The following is a 16,811-nucleotide window of genomic DNA, read 5'->3' on the forward strand; positions in this document are numbered from 1 at the left end:
CCCTTAATAACTCACGCTACATCATGGCTTTTACCATTTCAAAGGCAACTGTCCTGAAGATCCATGTCAGTGGATGATCATTACAATCTGCTCCGTTCCTGCAGGCTGGCCTTGCCTGAGTGGAGATTATTCTCATTTGGTTGTGTGTTTTTGAAAAGAGAAATCAGAAAATAGCTTAGTGTAAGTGGTTATATGTGTGAGTAAGGCAGCTTCCCTTCCCAAAAGACACTAATACTCTCCATTCATTATTTACTGGCAGAGACCCTGAGACATCTAAGAGCAGTGGGAGGGGGGACAAGCCATTAGCAGAGCGAGAAGGCGGTAGGAACAACTGCAGTGTGGCCCATTGGAGGGGCACTTATGTCACTACTCAGCTTTCAGAATTAAATAAATATCTCCCTTATTCCAGTAGAGTCATCTTTGAAAAGGCAAGCGTGTGTGCGTGTGTGCGTGTGCATGCGCGCGTGCACCTGAGTAGAAGCAAGTAATCTATTCACATTAGGAACATAAATAAAAACAGTTAAACCCTTAAACCCAAATTAAATGACATAGCGAAGGTAGACCCTACTATATATGGTACGTGTGAAATTACAAAGGTGGGCTTAGATTTATTTTTAAAAACTGCGATGTACATGGAGTAAATGATGTAATAACAGACTGAAATATAAGAGTCAAGAATCTGTCCAGTTCTATTTATATTTGTTGATGCTGCGCGTTTTTCAGCTTTGATTGCTGAATCTGAGTTTCTTAACCTGCATCGGAAACAAGTGTCTACATCACTGACCCTGGCAGCGGGGGTTTAGTCCAATCAAATTGTTAGAAGTACATGATGGAAAAACATCAGTGCAGACGCATTTAATTTAATCTGCCAACCTCATGTAATTTCCTGAAATTATAGACAAAGCAGTTAACATATATTTAAATTTAAAGAAAAAGAACAAAATGCTTATAACGGTTATTATGGAGGAAGGGTTAATGACAGCATTACCAAACCAAAAACCAAACCCGTTGTCCTTGAGTTGATTCCGACTCGTAGCACTCCTATAGGACAGAGTGGAACTGCCTCATAGGGTTTCCAAGCTGTAATCTTTATGGGAGCAGATCACCAGGTCTTTTCTCATATGGAGCGGCTGGTGGGCTCGAACCTACAACCTTTTGGTTAGCAACCAACCACTTAACCACTGTGCCACCAGGACTCCTTTACTAGTAATAGAAGTACATACTTTCATTGAGAAAAAAATGTAAATAATATGGAAGTATATAAAAGGCAGAAACTTCCCCTTCCCCACCATCAGATACCTCTCCCTAGAGGTCAATATTTAACTTTCACAGTAGCTTTTCTTACTAGGAAAGATACTACAGTTCTGCATTGAGAATTGGTGCCCTTTGATTTAAACTTAAAATGTAGGAGAATGTATTCATACTATTTGAGATTATCCAGTTAGTTGTGTCCATCCATCAACCATTGTCTATAATTCTGTTACACAGTAAAACATCATAGCTGTAAATATTTTCCTCATTCATGTTTAGAATTCATATTAAAAAAATCAAACTCCCCCAAAGTTAGACTATTTCAATAAAGCGCTAACGCGCCAAAGAAATAGTCAGCATCGGTAGGGAAACGATAGTACAGGCAGTCTCCCCCACCCCTTACAAATGTCTGACTTATGTACAACTCAAACTTCAGGACCGACTGCCATAAAGCCTATTATATTAAAAATCTGAGTTAAATACATACGATGGTTTGCAATAACAAATGCACACACTACTTTGTGATGCTTATGAAAACAATGTGAGGTTTGGAAGTGTTTCTTAAATGTTTTATATGCGTTGTTGTTGTTAGCTGCCATCTAGTTGGTTCCAACTCACAGTGACCCTATGCAAAACAAAACACTGCCCAGTCCTACAACATCCTCACATCTTTGCCATGTTTGAGCCCATTGTTACAGTTACTGTGTCAATCCATCTTGTTGAGGGTCTTCCTCTTTTCCACTGACCCCCTTCCTTACCAAGTATGATGTCCTCCAGGGACTGGTCACTCCTGATAACATGTCCTGATAATATACTTGTGAGACAAAGTCTCACCATCCTCAATCCTAAGGGGCATTCTAGCTGTACTTCTTCCAAGGCAGACCGGTTCGTTCTTCTGGCAATATTCTTTGCCAACACCATAATTCAAAGTCATCAATTGTTCTTTGGTCTTCCTTACTCATTGTCCAGCTTGGGTCAGGTACACCTTAGTCCTCAAAGTGACACCTTTGCTTTTGAATACTTTATAGAGGTTTTGCAGCAGATTTGCCTAATGCAGTGCATCATTTGGTCTCCTGACTGCTGCTTCCACGGGTGTTGACTTAGGCACACACACATACGTATAAAACCGCAGACAGACATTTTGCTGACTTTCAATGTGAAGTTACTCTGGTTAACTAAGTACTTAACTAAGAAAGGTTTTTTTTTTTAAGGTTTGGTTGATGTTGCCTGTTTGATTTTAAAAGAGTCAGTTAGAAGTAGGAACTCGTGAGGGAAAATAAAAATTCTGAGGGGGGCTACAGTTCCGTTTTAGCACATTTGGAGGTTTTCAGGAATACAAGAAATATTTGCAGTAAGGTGTGAGAAGATAAGTGAATATATTCCTTGCTGGTGAAAAACGTTAACATCGACTTTATCCTGGATTTTAAATGTGCTAGATGTGGGCTGCGTGGTACATTAAGGTTTATTATATGAAGAAGTATTTGGTTAAAAAAAAAAGGTAAAATATTTTAAAACTTGCAGAACCAGAACACCATTTAGTCCTGGATAATCACTTTTAATTTAATATTCTATTTATAAAGGAATATTCACAGAAAAGCTGCATGTTTCACATATTCAGCTATTTCTAGGAGAAACGTTTTTAGTCACCAATAACTCAATCTCTAAATATCATTTCCATAATTCATGCTTTAGAAAAACAAATTACTCTGCCTACAGAAACTCTAACAGAAATGATCCTCCCTGTTTAGTATTTTGAGGCTGTCACAAAACAGAACTTGATGAGTCTTAGAGAGCAACACCTGCCTGGAAAACCTTATCACTTACTCCAACAGTTCATTGTAGTCTTCAGGCAAATCTAAAGAAAGATTCTTCCTGTACTGTTGATTCCTTGAGTCTGTTCTGTCTTCAGGTTCCAAGGAGACATCTGTACCTTTTCTTCTAGAACCCAAACCAAACCAAGCCATCAAGTTGATTCTGATTCGTAGCAACCCTATACGACAGAGTAGAACTGCCCCATAGGGCTTTCAAGACTGCTACATCTTTTCCCTCAGAATGGCTGGTAGGTTCAAACCACCGACTTTTTGGTTAGCTGACGAGCGCTTTAACCCATTGTACCACCACCAGGGCTCCTTTTTTTCTTCTAGAACAGTATGTTTATATCATCTCTCCTGACCTAATAGCCGAAATAAAATTCTCTACTGTTTTTTCCGCCTACAAATCCAGGACAATGGCGAGTGGAGATGAAACGGGTTTTAACTCTGTGCGTTCTAAGTGTTGGTCTCAGGTATATATATTTAATTTCCTCATTTTCCACAAAAGAAAACATGTTCGATGGAAGGCGAATACTGTTTGTCGATTCAAAATGTATGTATTCTCTGTACATACCAGAAAAGACAGACCTTTCACTGGCACTTGCCTGAATACAAGAAACATTTACAATAAGGGGTGGGAAGATCACACTCCCTCCCTCAGTACAGCAGAAGAAAGTGAAGATAAATCAACCCACCGTTCACTGCAGAACACACCGAGCTAAACTTCAGAATGCTACTGACCTGCTCATCACCGCCTAATGACCTTCCTGCGCCATCCTCCTCTGAGTGTCCTCGTGGCCAAAGCACGGCGGAGGGGGTGTCCCTCCTGGGGCGCCGCCCTCTCAGCACTGGTGTGTCCACCCTGCACAGCCCCAGGTTCACCAGCCTCCGGCAGCTGGAAGGATGCCTCGTTCTTCACCCAGCATCACTCTGGAGGTTTAGCCTCGGCGGCAGTTTTCACCTCTGGGTCACATTATGGTGAAACCCAAGCCTTTATTTCTTCAGGGAAGATGCAGAGGTTGGGGGTATGTAGGGGAGGGACGGCAACATGAGCCCTCAGGGTGACCTCGGTGGTAATTCCTACCGGCTCCAGATGGCCGCTCAGCCCTCACTGGACCAACCAGCATCAGAAAAGAAGGCGAAGTGAGCAGGGAGCGTCCACAAGGGGCCTGCTGGAAGCACACAAACGGTGTTCTACCCACAGAGGCCGGGCACGCTTTGTCATAAAAATCTTCACCAAACAGGCTCACAGCTCTTTGTGGATGTCTGCACCAAATCACTGGAAATGGACTTTGGTTAATAATAGAGGTGGAGGTTATATATACAAACAATTCACACGGGGGGAGGTCACATATAAAAATGGTATTTTCTTTAGTAATAAAAAATACAATTAATCATACATCAGTGTTGACTGCAGCACTTTTCACAAGAGCCAAAAGGTGGAAACCGCTGAAGTATCCATCAACAGATGAATGGATTAACAAAATGTGGTATACACATAAATGGGACATTATTGAGCCATAAAGAGAAACGAAGTCCTGATGCATGCCATGACATGAACCCTGAAAACATTATGCTGAGTGAAATAAGCCAACTGTAGAGGACAAATACGGTGTGATCTCACTTATATGCAATAAGCAAACAGCAGTGGTTAAGAACTACAGCTGTTAACCAAAAGGCAGGCAGTTCAAACCCACCAGGCATTCCTTGGAAGCCCTATGGGGCAGTTCTACTCTGTCCTATGAATCAGAATGGACTCAAGGGCAATGTGTTCGGGGAGGTTTTTGCTTCTGAGGGCACTGAGGTTATGTTAATGGTTGTGGAATGATTTGGAAAAGGATATCAAGAATGGTGGCACAACCTGAAGAATGCAATCAGTGTAGCTGAATTGTACATGTGGAAACTGTTATGTTTTGTTGTATATATTTTCACAATAAAAAATACAATTAATCATAAGATGTCATGTCCACCCCAAACAGTGAAACATTTAAATAAACAGAACATTCAGTGTTGGCCAGAATGGTGAAATTGGCACATTTGCCATCGTTGGTGGCCTTGGAAATGGTATGGCTCCTTCAGGGGACAATAGGACAACCAAAGCCCCTGGGGAGGCTTCCACTCTTTCACCCAGAGTTTCCTCTCCTGGGAATTTACCTGCAGGAATAACATGGTACAAACAGACGTATTCCTGAGCTATGGCACTGTGCCCCGCAGTGTCACCTATGGTAGTGGGTGGCTGCCAACAAGGTAACTGGCCAACATTAGGCGCTGGGAGTGGCTTATGGTAACGTGAGTGCCCACTGACAAGCACTGTACTGGGTGCTTGACTTCTGTGGTCTGATTTAACGCTCACAGCAACGCTGTGAAGTAGGTGTTACCACGGCCATTTCACAGAGGAGGGAGGCCAAGACAAAGGCAATCAGCTCACAAGGCTATGGAGCCAGTAAATAACAATCCCCGGGTGGCACAGAGTTTGTGATTGGCTGCTAACCTAAAGGGTGGCAATTCAAACCCACCCAGTGGTGCCATGGAAAAAAGGCCTGGCGATCTGCTTCCGTAAAGATTACAGCCAAGAAAAGCCCTTGGAGCTCGGCTCTGTTCTGTAATACACGGGGTTGCCATGAGTCAGAATAACTGACAACAATGGGTTTGGTTTTTAGCTTAAGTGGCAGAGGCAGGGCTGGAACCAGGTCTTTGTAACCACAGCATTTCCACCGTTCTGCTCTCCAATCTGGTACCTTGTGGGTACTTCAAACCCACTGCCAACCCTGAATGATGCAAATGATTTGGGTTCAGCTGCTAACCAGAAGGCTACAGCCACCGAGAACCCTGTGGAGCACAGCTCTACTCTGACACACATGGGAAGAAGCACAGAAAATGCTTACCACATAATATTCAGTTAAAAGAGTAGAATATGGAATACAGAATGCAGAGCACCATGGAAAAATACAAAACAGAGAACACTGATTGCCGTCAGCTGTAAATAAGCAAAATCAAAGAATTTATTCCAGGTTGGTAGATTATGTGAAATTAAAATTTTTTTCGTAACAAGGTGAAATTTTCTTTTAAATTAAAAAGAATGCTTTGATAAAAGGAAGGTTTCTAATAAGTATGTAGAGTCTTATTTTTTATTGTAAAAAACTGAGTCTGCCCCTCTCCGCTCTCCATTCAGAAAGAAGACCTGGAGGACAGACGTGTAAATGATAGCAGAGTTTGCCTTCAGCAGGTGAAATGACCGGTGTCATAGATTGAATTATGTCCTCCCAAAAATGTGTGTATCAACTTGGTTAGGCCATGATTCCCAGTATTGTGTGGTTGTCCTCCATTTTGTGATTGTAATTTTATGTTGAGAGGATTAGGGCGGAATTGTAATACCACTCTTACTCAGGTCACCTCCCTGATCCAAGCTAAAGGGAGTTCCCCTGGGGTGTGGCCTACACCACCTTTTATCTCTCAAGAGATAAAAGGAAAGGGAAGCAAGCAGAGAGTTGGGGACCTCATACCACCAAGAAAGCAGCACCAGGAGTAGAGCGTGTCCTTTGGACCTGGGATCCCTACGCCTGAGAAGCTCCTCAACCACGAGAAGACTAAGGACAAAGACCTTCTTCCAGAGCCAATAGAGAGAGAAAGCCTTCCCCTGGAGCTGATGCCTTGAATTTGGACTTTTAGCCTACTTTACTGTGAGGAAATAAATTTCTCTTTGTTAAAGCCATCCACTTGTGGTATCTCTGTTAAGGCAGCATTAGATGACCAAGATAACCTGAGACTTTTTTTTTTTTTTTTCTATTTGTGTCTTCCAGTTTTTTCCCCACTGAGCTTGCATTGCTTTTTAAAATGAAGGGGGGAAGAAAAGTGTCCATCAAAAAGACATCTGCTTTCAGAAGGACAAATATTGCATGAAACCACTATTATAAGAACTCAAGAAAAAGTTTAAACACAGAAGAAAACATTCTTTGATGGTTATGAGGGTGGGGAGGGAGGGAGAGAGGTATTCACTAATTAGATAGTAGACCAGAACTATTTTGGGTGAAGGGAAAGGCAACACACAATACAGGAGAGGTCAGCACAACTGGACTAAACCAAAAGCAAAGATGTTTCCAGAATACAAATGAATGCTTCGAAGGCCAGAGTAGCAGGGACAGGGGCCTGTGGACCATGGTTTCAGGGGACATCTAGGTCAATTGGCGTAACAAAACGTATTCAGAAAATATTCTGCACCCTACTTTGGTGAGTGGCGTCTGGGGTCTTAAATGCTAGCAGGCAGCCATCTAAGATGCATCAATTGGTCTCAACCCACCTGGACCAAAGGAGAATGAAGAACACCAAGGACACAAGGGAAGTATGAGCCCAAGGGACAGAAAGGGCCACATAAACCAGAGACTCCATCAGCCTGAGACCGGAAGAACTAGATAGTGCCTGGCTACCACTGATGACTGCCCTGACAGGGAACACAACAGAGAATCCCTGATGGAGCAGGAGAACATGGGATGCAGACCTCAAATTCTCGTAAAAAGACCAGATTTGATGGTCTGACTGAGACTAGAGGGACCCCGGAGGTCACAGTCCCCGGACCCTCTGTTAGCTCAAGGCTGGGACCATTCCCGAAGCCAACTCTTCAGACAGGGATTGGACTGGAGTATAAGACAGAAAATGATACTGGCGAGGACTGAGCTTCTTGGCTCAAGTAGACACATGAGACTATGTGGGCAGCTCCAGTCTGGAGGGGAGATGAGAAATCAGAGGGAGACAGAAGCTGGCTGAATGCACACGGGGAATACAGGGTGGAGAGAAGGAATGTGCTGTCTCATTAGTGGGAGAGCAGCTAGGAGTACATAGCAAGGTGTGTATAAGTTTTTGTATGAGAAGCTGACTTGATTTGTAAGCTTTCAATTAAAGCACAATTTTAAAAAAAGCCTGCTTTCAATTAGGCTTTAGGTGCTAATTCTTAAACATTACATCATCTAAACTGAAGCACGTTCTGACCTTGGATACACTCTTTGCTCTAGGAGGACAGACAGCAAGGAAATCTGCTGGGAGAATAATTGGCAAAGGTGTTCCAGATCTTAAAAGATAAAATAAATGGTTTATAATATCTAGTGTGCCTATAATCTGTGTCATAAGGTACCATGCCAGAAGAATGAACATATCAGTCTTGGAAGAAATACACAAACAAAATGCTCCTTAGAAGTGAGGGCGGCAAGACTTGGGCTCCCTTACTTTGGTACCCTCATCAGGAAAGACCAATCTCTAGAAAAGGACATCGTGGTCAGTAAAGTAGAGGGTCAGTGAAAATGAGGGAAAGCCTCCAAGAGATGGATTGCACAACAGTCCCAACAACAGACTCAGACATTCCAGTGATTGTGCAGATGGCACAGGTCCAGGCAGTGTTTCACTCTGTTACACTCATGTAAGGCTGACATAAGTCAGGGCTGGCTCAACAGCAACTAGCAACAATTAGGGCCATGGGTTGAGTGTCACCAAGCGCAGCAGGAGGTGCGATGCGTATATCCGCCTTCCTCCGGCATCCCTGTAAGGCAGGTATTCTCCTCACCATTTTCCACTGGGACCAGCGTAGTTAGTGGTTAGGGAGGCCTCCTGCTCCACCTGGCTCCCAGCAGCAGAGCTGAGATTTAAGCCCCCAGCACCTGTGGGCTGTTTGCTCACAACCAACTAGGAGACTGTTATTAGGAAGCTAATACTCATGACAAGAAGTCCCTGGATGGCACAAACGGTTAAGTGCTCATCTCCTAGATGAAAGGTTGGTGGTTTGAACTCACCCAGACGCACCTCAGAAGACAGGCCTGGCAATCTGCTTCTGACAGATCACAGCCTTGAAGATCCTATGGAGCAGTTCTACTCTGCACACATGGTGTCGCCATGAGATGGAATCGAATCGAGGCAACAAACAATGACAACATTCATGGCAAGGACTGGGAGCTCAAAGGTGAGATGGTCCTTTCTCCTTACGTAGAAAAGCCAGAGAGGACACTGAAAGCAATTCCTCCGTGAACTCTCAGCAGCAGAAAAAGAGAAACACAGAAATACAGAGCTACAAAGATTGATTCCTTTCTTAGATTTATTTGACTTCCTGTTCCAAAATTTCATTTATTTATTCACTCATTCCTTCCCTCCACAAATATTGAGTTCTTACTAGGTGCCGAGCTCGGGCCTGGGGACACGGCATGATGAAAAAGCAGGAACAGCTAGAGTGTGATGCTGTTTTGTTCTGGATTTTACTTCTGGACATCTGCAACACGAGCCAGGCCCTTATCCAACAGGGGATGCTCAAGAGTACTGGGAAGGTCAACAGTCAAAAACTGACCGAGCGAAGAAACAACCATCCTTCTGCGAAAACAAAAATCACAGAAACAGGCTTTTCTTTTTTATGTTAATTAGGCCATATCCCCGTAGGGTGGGTTCTAAATCTAATCCCTTTTGAGTCATAAAAAGAGCACATCACACACAGAGATATGTACACACAGTGGAAGACAGGTGCCATGTGAGGATGGCCAGGGAACCAAGGAACATCCGGGGCTACTGACAGGAAGGAACTGACACACCTGAGACCCTGATTTGGACTTTTACCCTCCAGAGCTTTGAGGAAATAGGTTTCTGTTCTTTAAAGCCCCCCATTTGTGGTATTTCTGTTATAGCAGCACTCAAAAACTAAGGCAATCCCAGGCCCACAGGGCTGTGTGTGCTGGGTCTGCTCACCGCATCCTAGGGCTGCGAAGACTGAGGCTCAGCAGAGGGCCAGCAAGGGGGCTGGACCGTGCCCCCAAATGCACTCAGGTGGTGCCATGGCAGAGCCGTAGCACCTGTGGTTGGATTCCAACCACACAGTGACTTTTGTTCACGGCACAGAAATGGCGAGGACAAAACCCAAAAGGAGGTGCCCCTGACTCCCAGTCTCCTCCTTACCCCCACCGCCCAGCCATGCCCAGATGGAGCCCAGCATACCTCCTTGGGCTGTGGGAGTAGGAGTGCCGAGGGGCTGATGTCTGCATTAGAAATGGCAGAAGTGGGACAGACAGACAAATGGATAGAAACATACACACACATCAAGACAGGTTGGCTTTGGGGGAAGGACCTGGGGCCTTCTTTGAGGGAATGAGATGAGAGATTTAGGCCAGAGGCTGTATTTTGTAGGCTACTGGGAAAATGCTAGCGGAAAGAGTTTCAAAGTTTGGCTATGTGGTTTAAATGGAATTCCCCTTGGCTGCTGTCCCAGTTATCTAGCGCTGCTATAACAGAAATACCACAAGCGGAGGGCTTCAACAAACGGAAGTTTATTCTCTCACAGTCTAGTAGGCCAGAAGTCCAAATTCAGGGCATCAGCTCCAGGGGCTGCCTTTCTCTCTTTGCTGGCGCTGGAGGAAGGTCCTTGCCATCAATCCTCCCCTGATCTTGGAGCTTCTCAGTGCAGGAATCCTGGGCCCAAAGGATGCGCTCTGCTCCCAGTGCTGCTTTCTTGTCGGTATGAGGTTCCCCACCGCCCACCCAGCTCACTTCTCTCTTTTATATTTCAACAGAAATTGACTTAAAACACAACCTAATATTGTAGATTGAGTCCTGCCTCATTAACATAACTGCCTCTAATCCTGCCTCATGAATATCTTAAAAAAACATTGCCCTTGAGTCGATTCTGACTCATAGTGACCCTACAGGGCAGGGTAGAACTTACTCACAGAGTTTCCAAGGAGCACCTGGTGGATTTGAACTGCCAACCTTTGGTTAGCAGCCATAGCACTTAACCACTATGCCACCAGGGTTTCCATTAACATCTTAGAGGCAAGGTTTATAACACATAGGAAAATCATATCAGATGACAAAATGGTGGGCAATCACACAATACTGGGAATCATGCCCTAGCCAAGTTGATGCACATTTTCAGAGGACACAATTCAATTCATAACAGATGCCTAGTCAAGAAACCTCAGTAAAGATTTAAGCTGCATTTTGATTTGATTTTAATGCTTCAGGCTGGTATTTTTCCTGAATACATAGGTGTGCTCACAGAGTCATGATGTGGCTCAGATCTCTCTGGGTCTCACATATCTATTCATTTCTCTTCTTTTTAAAAACACAGCTTATACTACAATGATGTTCTACAACTTGCTTTTTTCCACTTACAAGGCCTCTCCTATATCAGCAAGTGGAGACTGAGTGAATCCCTTTTCATGGTAGTGCCTTGGTCCCGCTGGAGTCCCTGGGTGCTGCAGATGGTTAAGTGCTTGGCTGCTAACTGAAAGGTTGGAGGCTCAAGTCCACCTAGAGGTGCCTCGGGAGGCCCGGTGACCTACCTGTGAAAAATGAGTCATTGAAAATGCTATGGAGCACAGTTCTACTTGACACACATGGGGTCGCCATGAGTCAGAATCGACAGCAACTGTTTTTTTGGGTCCCCACTGATGGACTTTGGGAAACCCTAGTGGTATAGTGGTTAAGTGCTACAGCTGCTAACCGAAAGGTCAGCAGTTTGAATCTACCAAGCGCTCCTTGGAAACCCTATGGGGCAGTTCTACTCTATTGTATAGGGTCGCTATGAATTGGAATCAACTCGGTGGCAATGGGTTTGTTTTTGTTTTTGTATTAATGGGCATTTAGGGTATTTCTAAGTTTTTGTTACTGCCTGCAATGCTGCAACGGATATCCCTGTGTGTGAATTTCTGCTTGCTTGTGAAATACATCTATAGGTTAAATTCCTAGCCCTGGAAGGAACAGATGACATATTCAGCTTTAATTTTTATGAATACTGCTAATTTGTTTTCTAAAAAAGTCACACTAATTATATCTTTATTTCACTACCAACTCAATATAAGCTAAATATCAGATACCTACGAAAAGTAGAACTGTTTGTCTATACTCTTCCTGTGTCAGGCAGTATCAAACTTTTTGATTTTTTTCCAATGTGAAAAGCAAAATAACATTATCGTGAAATTGGTTTTGATTTGCATTTCTTTCAATATATGTGAGATGTGGCCTGTTTTCATATGTTCATTGATCAGTCTCATCTTTTCTGTGAAGTGGAAACTAAGCTCCCTAATCCTGCTTTTTTGCTCATTTGAACTTGGACTGTCCTTTTTCTCATGGGTTCGCAAGTGCTCACCGTAGATGAAGGAACTCGGCTCTTTGTGGTATATGCTGAAAACATCTTTAACCTGTTTGTTGTTTGTCATTTAAGAGAGGTTTTGAGGCAGAATAGTTTTAATTGCGTTGTAGTCACATTTACTAATCTTCTTTATGACTTCTAGTTTTGTTGTTGTGCTTAGAAAAGAAGGCCTTCCTTGATCCAAGATCATTTTAATTTAATCATTCGCCTGGACCTTAAATAGTTTCCATTTGCGTGTTTAAAAATTTGATTCATCTGAAATGGATTTTGGTGTGGAAGTGAGGAAATGACTAATCTATCCCCGTGCTATTTACTGGAGTCCCTGGGTGGTACAAACAGTTAAGGTACTCTGCTGCTAACCAAAAAGTTGGAAGTTCGAGCCTACCCAGTGGTACCTTGGAAGAAATGCCTGGCAATCCACTTTCAAAAAAAATCAACCATTGAAAACCCTATGGAGTACGGTTCCACTCTGACATACACGGGGTTGCCATGAGTCGGAACTGGCTTGACGGCAACTGGTTTTTATGTAATTTACCAAACAAACTTTTTCTTCACGAATTTGAAACTGTAAATAGTAAAGCAAAATCGATGAGCATTTTCGGCCATTTTTTAGTTCCATCGATTTCTCTGTCCTTTCTTCCTCTGGTCTCAAGCCCGTGTAAATACTGTAGTTTTGCAATCATGGATTCTAACAAATGACCCAACTAATCACCCCTCCTCTTCTCCACTTACCTTCTCCCCCTTGAAGTTTCCTAGCTATTCTCATATGTTTACTTTTCTCTGTACACTTTATTATACTTTTTTATGCTCCAAAAAGAAATCCGGTTGGTATTTTAATTGTCATGGCACACAGAAACAATTTGTAGGGAACTGACATATTGACAATATTGTCTTCCTATCCAGGGACAAGATGCGTCATTTTATTTACTCAAATATTCTTTGTGCTCAGAGTTGAAAGTTTTATTCCAATAGACTCTGCATAATTCTCATTATTTTCCCTAGATATTTTATATTTATATGGACTTCATAATTAAGGATGGAAAAAGCAGAACATTTCTAATTACAACTCCCAGACATTCAAAGGTGTCGTTCCAGCTTTGTGGGATCTCAAGCGTGTCTTAAGGCACGACATTCTGTGATGACATCTGTGAGATACGACGCCAACACTGAGAAACTGATGAGATCAACCACCCAATATGCAAAGGAGACGAAGAGAGAATTCAAAAAAGGAAATACAACCAGCTTTTACATATGCTAAAACACGCTCAGCATCACTCGTAGGAAGAAGATGCATATCAAAACTACAGGGACACACCATTTTCCACTTATCAGATCAGAAAATACCAAAATTCTGATAACAATATTATCACCAGGCCTGCAGGGAAGGAGATGGTATAAACAGGTAAAACTCAGGTGGAGGGGCAGTTGGTAGTATCTCTCAGAATTTTAAATGCATATGCCCTTGGATCCATCATTTTGGGGGAATTTATCTCACAGATACACATGTCTACATATGAAAAGACATCTTAGCATTATTTCTTATAGCAAAATTTTAAGAACAGCCCAAACATCCAGTAAGAGAAGACTGCTTACGCTAAAGCTGTCCAAAGGAAAGATGATGCTACCCTTTATGTACTAGTATGTTAAGAGAAACGAGGTATAGAACAATGGGTATGACCGGCTAACTTTTATGGAAAAGGGGGGAGAAAACAAGGATCTACGACTGTTTCGCTTGTATCCAACCAGCCAACCCCACACCGTCTAGTCGACTCTGCCTCATGGCTTCCCCTCGTGTGTCAGGGAGGAACTATACTCCATAGGGGTTTCAGTGGCTGATTTTTGGGAAGCAGATCACCAGGTCTTTCTTCAGAGGTACCTCTGGGTGTACTCGAACTTCCAACCTTTTGGTTAGCAGCCAAGCACATTCACCATTTGCAACACCCAGGGACTCTTTTTGCTGTACAAATATAATGACATTCTGGAAGGATGTAGAAATCTAAGGATTGTAGGGCATCATGAGATTTTTCATGCTTTCAATACTTAGGGGTTTTGAGCTGTGCGAGGGTATTACATATTCAAACAACTAAATTTTTTAAATTTTGGCAAGGAAAAGAATATGAGTCATTTGCTCTTCCTTTTCCTCTGCGTGTCTGCAGATGTGACACATACCCTCAAGTTCTAACAGTAAAAATTGACTCCAGCTGCTTCGCCTCAGTCCTGGGACTGCGTCTGCCTTTCAAACCCAAAAGCGAACACATGAAAAGAAAGTAAAACCCCTGCGCCAGGGCTCCTCTGCAGCTCTCGGTTGTAAGCTGGTGTATTTAATGCCTGGATTTGAGGTGATTACAGTGTCACGTGAGAAAGGTTAAAGCAAAGTCCACCCATCCATGTAAAAGAAGACGTTTGACAGAGATCTGAAAACCTGCTTCCCCGCCTCTCTGACCAAAGACCAAAGCTCTGGGGAGCTGTTCTGTCTTTGGAGACGGTTAACATCCCTGGAGAGTTTCTCCTCAGCAGCTGGTGTTCCGTGAGCGGCTGAGGTGACCAAGGCTGCTCTGTGGCTGCCTTTCACAGCCATCACTCCTAAGTGGAAATGCCCACTTGTGCAGCACCATCTCTTTAGCTTAGTGCAAACCCTGGCTGGACAACAACATGTCTCTTTTCTCTTCTGAGTGATATTCTGGTTATTAAAGCGAGGCGCTCCAAGATTCCTCAGTAACCACAAACATCCCAAGAATGCCTAGGTTGTTACCGAGGCCCCTTGCTCACCGAAACCTGCCCTTTCACAATTGCCCATGGCTTCAGTTCAAGGCACTTACTATGGACAGCCTGGGGCTGAATATTTCAGGGGCCTCATGATTCTCTTCCATCGCTTGCAACCAAATGGCTACAAAAAAGGCCAAGGTGTTGGGTCTGGGGGTGGGATGAGACTAAGTCTATTTTTAAACAAGAAAAAAATGAAAGAATTGAGAGAAAAGTAACATTTTTCTAAGATTAAATTCTTTGAAAGAATTAAGTTTGTGATAGCTTATCTCCACAACTTCCTAAAGCTAACCCAGTAACCTGTTGCCGTCGAGTGGATTCCGACTCATGGCAACCCCATATGTTACAGAGTAGAACTGCTCCATAGGGTTTTTTTTGGTTGTAATTGTTACAGAAGCAGATTGCCAGGCCTTTCTTCCACGGCACCGCTGGGTGGGTTTGAACCTCCAAGCTTCAGGTTAATAGCCTAATGCAAACCACCCAGGACCACGTCCTAAAACTGCTATTTATTTAAACTTGTAGACAATCACAACAAAGATAGAAATTCATTGTTTTGCAGAAATCTTTGGGAGGAAGAAAGAAAATAGAAAATTATGTTACAAAGGCCGTGAGCAAATGTTCAAGGAGGCAGTTAGATAAACTCATGTCATCTACTCAGGTACCAGAATCATCCCCATTGACAGGTAAAGAAACCAGGTCCAGAGAGACGAAGTAACTGACCAGGCAGAGTTCTTACGAAAAGAACATCCAGAGGTCTGGCTCCAGAATGCCCGTCCTGAACTCTAAGCTTCTTCATTGCCTCCCATGTGTGGTTTTTACATGAGGGCAGAAAACAATGACCTAGCAAGCTGTGGCACCCTGCTGGAGTAAGATGAAGTGAATAAAATTATACTTGAGGAAAAGCAGGCCATCTTGTCTCTATTGGAAGGAGGAAAGTGAATTCATTTCACATATACTGTTTTTTTTTAGAGCTGGAACTCTCCATATAAAGTTCCAATTTGGGACATACCAAGAAAGTTTGTGGGCATTTTTATTAAGTCACTTTGGGTTTATGCTGTGAAAATCTGAGGGAAAACACTTTTTCCCACTCACTCACAAGGGATTAACAACACTACCAGTTTGTCAGCAAGCACGGCTGGATAAGACTTGAGAGCTAAAATGAACTGCAGGGATTATCTAGACCAGCACGCCCCTCACACACTGTGGGTCCGAGGCCAGGGGACTCTCCAGGGTGACACCGTTGGCTACTGACAGAACCGGAGGGGGTCTCTGGGTCTCTGTCCACCACACTGTCTGCTCTGTTTAGTCATGAATATTAGAACTTCAACTTTTCCAGGACTTCTCTTCCACGAGACATACATGTTTTACTATTTTGGAAAAAAAAAAGTGCTCTGAAGAAGAGGCAAGGAAAGATTTCAACTTTAATTAAACAGTTATAAATGAAAAGTTTAATTGAGGCAATTTAATTTTAATGATTAGATTAGGGGTCATCACATTTCAGCTAATATTGGAAAACAAGTCAATGGATGACTGTGTTTTAAATTACATGCCTTCAATGGCTTACAGTCAAATAAAACCAAACACCCCATTTTTATCATCAAAATAGTACTGTCATTTTCACTAACAAAAATAGAGTCCAGGTGAGGCAAGATAACTTCCCAAAGCCACAGAATTCACAGGGAAGGATGTAGAAATGAACACATGTTGAGGGACTGACTACCTAGCCCAGGCACGTGGCACGGTGCTAAGGATTCTGCAGATAGATCATAACCATGCCTGTGTTACAGATGAGGAAACTGGGCCTCAGGGGCCAAAGACATGCTCAGTGTCTTCTGACCACTGTGTGGCAGGGCCAGGAATTGAACCCAGCTCCT

The 16,811-nt window shown here is 43.1% G+C and overlaps 1 protein-coding gene across 4 annotated transcripts in view; it reads right to left on the minus strand.

The window, feature by feature from the left end:
• Positions 1 to 16,811, minus strand: part of LRRK1 (leucine rich repeat kinase 1) — a 161,037-nt gene that overhangs the window by 116,549 nt on the left and 27,677 nt on the right. The window contains exon 2 of one of the 4 annotated variants that reach the window (XM_064296242.1): positions 9,214 to 9,407. The exons of the other annotated variants lie outside the window; for them this stretch is intronic. The gene's annotated coding sequence lies outside the window, so the exon portion shown is untranslated. The remainder of the gene's footprint in view (positions 1 to 9,213; positions 9,408 to 16,811) is intronic. 4 annotated transcript variants of the gene reach the window in all.

The sequence above is a fragment of the Loxodonta africana genome, chromosome 13 (assembly GCF_030014295.1).
Source record: "Loxodonta africana isolate mLoxAfr1 chromosome 13, mLoxAfr1.hap2, whole genome shotgun sequence".
Classification (NCBI taxonomy): Eukaryota; Metazoa; Chordata; class Mammalia; order Proboscidea; family Elephantidae; genus Loxodonta; species Loxodonta africana.